The 7,132-nt window shown below is 34.1% G+C and overlaps 1 long non-coding RNA gene across 2 annotated transcripts; it reads left to right on the top strand.

Annotated features, from left to right (window-relative positions):
- The first annotated feature begins 894 nt into the window (after positions 1 to 894).
- Positions 895 to 3,049, top strand: LOC134261783 (uncharacterized). 2 transcript variants are annotated; one of them, XR_009990883.1, is made up of 3 exons: positions 895 to 989; positions 2,210 to 2,331; positions 2,909 to 3,049. It is a non-coding gene; the product is annotated as an uncharacterized LOC134261783 (long non-coding RNA). The 2 variants fall into 2 exon arrangements; XR_009990884.1 differs by lacking the exon at positions 895 to 989 and adding an exon at positions 1,340 to 1,384.
- Positions 3,050 to 7,132: the final 4,083 nt, after the last annotated feature.

The raw sequence follows: 7,132 nt of genomic DNA, 5'->3' as shown, positions 1-7,132 counted from the left end.
TTGATCAGTCATTTTGATATGAAAGTATCATCATGCAGTTGAGATTCAAGTTTGTCACAATAGAGAATCAAAGTTTTACAAAGCAATATATATATATATATAAAAGTTTAAAATCTTATTTTTGAGAGAAGCAAAGCCATGATTTAATCCTTTTGATATATTGGAAACATCCTCAGGTAGTGTAGGTGAATTTTTCTTCTTCAAATCAATGCAATCATGACCCTTAGGGGTACGTTGGGGCCACAGTAGGGAATCAAAATTTTACATATTAGGAATACCTAGCAAACTGGGTCTTCAGATAATGTCAACTAAAAAGTGTGTCACAAAGACTTACATTGTGGATTTTATGGCTATATTTAAATATTTCCATTTCTAATTTTTTTTCTCTGTGATAACTCTGAAAGTTAGGGGAGTTTATTTTTTGATAATTCTGCCGGAATGTAAATAAGGCAGCCAGGTCGATAGGTCAGGAGCTAAGGAGGCCTAATATGCATGCAAATATCGTGCGCATCTGTCTCTGTGTCTGATGCTGAGGAGGCCAAATATGCATGTAAATCTCGTGCGGCTGTCTTTGTGTTTGACGTCAGTGGGCGAGGACTATTTAAATTGGCATGGGAGTCCTCGTGTAATTTAAATCAATTAGTCTACATTTTTAAAGTCTAAATCTACAATTTTATTTCACAATGAAATGGAAATATAAGGAATCACTGTCTAGTTAGTATAGTATGCCAGGGACATCACCGATAGTGGGAAACATGGCATAATTTATGCTTCGCCCGTCATGCAAATTATTACATGTTTCCCACTTTCGTTGATGCCCTGGCATACTATACTAACTAGACAGTGATTCCTTAAATATCTCCGGTACTTATTGGCTTAGAATATAGGAAAAAGAGCACCAAAGACCCAGATTTTAACATCATTTCCAGGTTGAACAAGATGAAGCAGAGTAATAAATGGGTAGGCTTTACCTGATTGGGTGAATTCAGGTATGTAAATATTTTCATTTTAAAGTAAAACTATTAATGTTTGAAATAAATGATGGAATGTGGAAATATTACAGAAAATATAGAAATACCAGGGGAGATTGTAGGAGTGGGGATTGATATTTTTGGCAGTGTGTCATTTACTGCCGAGATCGCTGTAAGATCTAAATATTAATATGTAAAGTGAAGTGAAAGTCATGAAAAGTTATTTTTAGCTATTTATTTGAATATTTAAGACATTTCGAGAGAAAAATTAGCCAAAATTTGAATTATTTTTCTGTGGAATTGGGGTTAGAGGTGATTTGGAGTCTTTTGTACTGTAGAGATTGGGGGGGGGGGGGTTACAGAGGATGGAAATTGGTAAATCAATGTGTAGTTGACATGGCCAGAGGAGGAAGGTAAGTTAAGAAAATGTATCAGATTGATCTTATAATAGATGTTTGTATGTATTCATAAATTTATTATATGTATTTTACATGTACATGTGATTGTGTATTTATATGAATTGATATAATTATGTGTACATATTCTAGTCTAGTGTAGGATGGTGGCCTGGTGTTAATTTTTATTTAGTTTCTTATACGTTTGCACGTTTGGTATCTTTTCGAATAATTTATTCGGCCCTTAAAAGTGCCTTTCGTGGTGTTCATGTGAAAGGAGGGCATTTTCTGTCTTGACGTATCATGTCGGTAGTGAATGTGATCCTCTGGATTGCCTCCCTTGGACTGCAGGGGCATCAGTTTGTAGTTTGGTTGTTTCTATATTGTAGCTACACAAAGGTCTGTGTTTTCCCTTTTTTTTGCTCTTTGTAGTTTCATCAGGATGACTCTCTGCAACTCATTTTCTACTGCTTTCCAGTTTTTGTACTTAGAGTTACTTCCCTTAGACTAGCTAACCAAATATGTAGAATTTCAACATGATATAATCTTAATTATTGTGACCTTAGGCTTCTGATTTTGTTTTCTTGAATTATTGGAATGGCATTACTGCATGTATCACATTTGACTTTTCTAATATTTACATGTAATTACATGTAAAATTGTAAAACATGTATTCCACCCTTGACGGATCCATTTTTTAAACATTTAGCCATGTAGAAGATATGTAATATGGTAATTTTTCAGAAAACTTGAAAAATATTGCTGTTTATGATTTATGCTTAATTTGACTAACTTTATTGATTCATCTTTATTTAAACACTATAGAGGACTTTCATCTTTCAGCTTCCTCGAACCCGGGAGAACTTGGTATCTGATTAGCGGGGGCATTTTCTCTATATAAGAAGAAGATGGAGACTCGCTATGCACCTGATATATTTTGTCGGACAGATTTCTGTACATTGCAGGTAAATTTTCCATTTATTAACTTTCCAGCCTCTTCTTTTGGAGTACATTTTGGGGTTTGAAGTCAATTATTGCAATTTTTGATTTTTTATAAATTAATCTGAATTCCCCTTTTAAAAGCATGAAATTCAATAATATTGCTTATGGTTGTACTGTATAAGACTATCAGATACTACACTTTAATTTGTTATCAAAAGTATTAATTTTCTCTTGTCTGAATTAATTGTAAACAAATATAATAGCAGGCACCTGCTATTTCTCTAAGTGTCTTTCACTGGGGCGTGGGGAAACTTTTTTGTATATACTTAAGCAACAGGAGGAGTTAGATAAGAATCATTTAGTATATCAGAATCTCAAACAATTTACTTTGCATAAGCATAAAAATTTTTCTATATCAGTCTTTTTAAAACCTTTTAATTTTGCTTAATTAGCTATGTTTTATCAAATTTTGGACCTTTTTTCTTTATTCTGGGTAGAATCCACCCGTTTGTAAAAAGTGACACAATTATGACTTTATATCATTTTATTAACATCAAAACACAAATTCATGTTATTTTATAAATATTTTATTCATTACAGTGACAACTGTATCCAGATTTCATCACAGGAATGAAAGTTTTTCACTCTTTGGAACAGTACCTGCAGCAGGGAGGGGTCATTCATTAAGATGGTCACAGATTCCAAGACACTGAAGTGACAGGGTTCAAATTTCATACATGTATATTGGTATGTATAAGGTCTTTGAAAATTACAAAATTGACTAATAGGATAGGTAAATATGTAAGTATAGGAAAAAGAGCACCAAAGACCCAGATTTTAACATCATTTCCTGGTTGAACAAGATGAAGCAGAGTAATAAATGGGTAGGCTTTACCTGATTGGGTGAATTCAGGTATGTAAATATTTTCATTTTAAAGTAAAAATATTAATGTTTGAAATAAATGATGGAGTGTGGGAATATGACAGAAAATATAGAAATACCAGGGGAGATTGTAGGAGTGGGGATTGATATTTTTGGCAGGGTGTCATTGACTGCTGATTGCTGTAAGTTCTAAATAACTGCAAATTTGACCTATAAACGCCGCGGCACGGTATATTTTTTTCCATGTTTTTAATAAGTGCTTAGAACGAACTTTCAAATGATATGACAGATTTGTTTGAATGGGAATTAGTAAATTACTTGGAGGGCATAAGGTTTGTATAGAGTTCTATGGGAAATTAATTGGTACTCTTTTCCCAGAATCATCATCCTTTGTCAGTTGATGCATCATAGATCTTCAGAGTGTTTTAACCAAAATGTAGGTTATGATGACCTACTATTGGAATTTCAAGGCTTTGTGATAGATTGTACAATTTATCAGAAGAGGGATTCAAGGCTCTTGGGGCTAATGTTCTTGTTAAACACTGACATCCACACACAAATAAGAGGAAACAGAACAACATACTCAAAATGGGTAGATACAAAAAATCCTATTGGAGTAATATTTTAAATTCCTAAGGGATTTTTTTTTAAAACTAAGATTAGGAAATTAAGAAGAAGATGGAACAAAAAATAATCCTATGGGAATAACTCTCAAATTCCTATGGGAATTTTAATCCTATGGGAATTTTTTTTCCTAAGGGAGAAAAAAATTCCCTTAGGAGAAATTTTTTTTCCTATAGGATATTTTTTCTCCTATAGGATTTATTTTTCTCCTTTAGGAAAATAAATTCCCTTAGGAAATTAAATTCTCCCATGGTAAATTAAAGTCCTACAGGAATTTTTAAATATCCTGCAGGAAATTAAGAAATCCTGCAGGATTTTGATAATATCCCTCAGGAATTTTATTTTTCCTATAGGAACTTTATTTTTCCTATGGGAATTTTTTGTTCAAAGGTGATTATCTCACCTGACAGGTGAGATTTACCTGTAACAAAGGTAGTTATGAACTCTGTGAGTGATGGTCTACCACTTGGTATACATGATTTTTATGTGAAATGAGGATTTGGCGGGCGCCAAAATGCCACTTTTGAAGTGGCATAATTATCCGGCACAGTGTTCTATGTTTAAACAGGCACGTGGCATCCTTTTTTTAAGTGGGGGGCAAGCCAGAGAAATTTTTTTTTTACTAAAAACTGACAAGCAGAAAAGGAGGCTTTGCAGAAGCGAGGGGGGAGGGGTAAGTGGCCAACTTTTTGCAAGGTCAACTTCCTTTCCCTTCATATTTTTTTGCGTACAATACTACATTTCCTTGATATCACTTTACTCTTTACTGTGGTTAGAAGTGGGGGAGGGAGGGCAACCAACCTTCCAATAGACATTTTCTATAGTAAAGGCAATGTTGGGAAAAAATGGGGGGGGGGGGCGCTCCCGTTGCTACGTGCCTGTTTAAACCCAAAACTTAATATCCCTCCCTCAAAACTGCTGACATTAATTGCCTCGCGCGCACATCTCACTGGGGAATAATCACCAATTAACGTTAAGATTGTACTGGTAAAACGATGCATAACTTTTAATGACAATGGTATAGATCATTATGTAATGATATAGTTATATCATGGCATTTCATAAAATAGCTTAAAATTAAACTGAACTCGAGTAATTGAAAAATATATTCATAGATTACAAAATAATTTCAACTGACATTATGTAGTCTGAACTTCATTGTTGGAAATAACATTTCATTTGGTAATTTTTTTCTTAATGCTATACCCCTTTTCCACAGAAAAATGTTATAAAATAAAACGCAGTATTGATAAGAAAAGAAAGATGCTGTTGCAAATAAATTGTGCTCAGTAAATTCATCTTCACCATGATTTAAAAAATATTAAGTTGCCATGGCAATATTATTTATACATGTTTTTTTAAAGATAGATTACCGAACAAAAAAACTATGTAACATATATATAATTATTGATTTCTTTCAGCTTGATGAGTTTAAGCAAACCACGTCAGACGAGCTTTTTAGGAAAGCTAATACTTGTTGAAAATTATGATCTAGTGTTGGTACGGAGAGGTCGTACTATTTTTATTCTTTTCCTTTATTAATATCACTTCGTTCTTTATTAGTATTATTTCTTCAAGTTTTGATTTATTTCAAGAAAAAAATAATTCCTGTGATCAAACTTCAAAAGCAATGAATAAAAATTTAACTTTAATGAGAAGCATTTATTGTACAGGTTAATCTCTAAATTGTTTACATGGTAATGTTAACTCGTTAACATATAAGTCGATAACGTGGCTTTAGTATCGGAATGCAGATACGAGAATTCCTATACATGAATGGTTCTATAGCATGAGCGCATTATTGATGCAAGTACGAATATTAAAAGAAAATGTAGATGCATTTAAGAAATTTCATGAAAATCTAAGGCTTGATATGGAAGTGGAAATTGAGAAGTTCAGTTATCCGATGAAAAATGTAATAACAGCTTAATTAGTTGATATAATCGGATGCAGTTCCATGAAATATAATATTTTTTCCCGGTATCCTTGAGATTTTCCCAGAAGAACACAAAGGGGAAAGGGACGTTTTGAGGCTTCCTAGGCGTAGAACTCAAAATATGGACACAGATTGAACTGAATTTTTAAAACCAATTTTTATGTTGAAGTATTTGTAAGGTTTACTGATATAGTCCAATCCACACTTTGCAAAAGTTGTTTCCCTTTGCGGGATCAACCAAAAGGTCAAAAGGGAATGAAACGTCATGTCTCCTCTTTATGCTACCAAATAATTGGGCGTGCTGTGAAAAATTTATTGTATTTAATTCTTTTTCTTTCAATGTGTGGGTAGCCCCATCTTGGGGCAAACAGTACACAAAAGACAGAGCTTTTTAACCTGAAAACTACAAAGGCTACTGTGTGGATTGTATGGGTTTATCCCCTAAGATGGCGGCCAAGGGACATAACTTTTGAAAAGTGTGGATTGGTCTGTAGGTGGCAGAGGATAGTTCGGATTAAGGACTAGCAACCCAAGCTAATTTTTTGTTTTTGAGTAATGTAATCAAACTTTATGCCATTTAAAAGAGCTCAATAAATGCTGTACAATACTTTTTATATCAGGAAGAAACCTTTAGAAAAAAAAGTTATGGCATTTTGAAGTCATGAAATTTCGGTCGTTTTCTAGAATTTTATATTTAATTTAGATATTCGGTTTCTTTGAGTTATCCTTGATAGGTCAGAGGGGTCATCTTCGCTCCAGTGATGAACGTTGTTCAGAAGATGGACTGGATCATTGATGCATTTATCCAGAAACCCATGCAATTCAGTCATGTGCCTATAAAGGTACAAGTACGGAACTCCTGAGTTGGTTACAAGATTCCAATAAGGACCAGTTACTTCCACATAAAAGAGTCCAAAGCACTGTAAGAGGACAGCAATCATATCACATTTCAAATCTGTAAACCAGCTTTAAGTTTTAAATTGGGCGTTTGGACTGTTTCAAGCACTTTTATGAAATCCTCACGATGCACAAGTCTTTCTGCTGCCGTTTGGAATATTGCATTAAAACGGTTGTCCCTGTAATTTCCAATCAGTGATTTAATGCCATTTTCTGCGCAGTGAGCTTCCCATAGGTCTCGAACACCATGGTGGTCACCAGATGGACCGAACACATCTGAAACTGTCCGCACACCACTCTCTCCACTACTGTTCCTTTCGTGCTCCAATATTTAAATACTGGGAAATTGTCTCTGCCTAAGGGTCCAATCTCAGAAACAAGGTGATTTTCAAACTCCTGGAATTCTTTGCTCGAGTATGAATGAAATCCAAGGAGGACATGGGTCATACAGTAAAAGTTCAGGACCTCTGATTGCTCGTGTTCA

This window comes from Saccostrea cucullata, unplaced genomic scaffold (genome assembly GCF_032062105.1).
Source record: "Saccostrea cucullata isolate Sc308-1 unplaced genomic scaffold, CSIRO_AGI_Scuc_v1 ctg11925, whole genome shotgun sequence".
NCBI lineage: Eukaryota > Metazoa > Mollusca > Bivalvia > Ostreida > Ostreidae > Saccostrea > Saccostrea cuccullata.
Note: the sequence above shows the minus strand (reverse complement) of the source record. Positions and strands in the feature narration are given on the sequence as shown.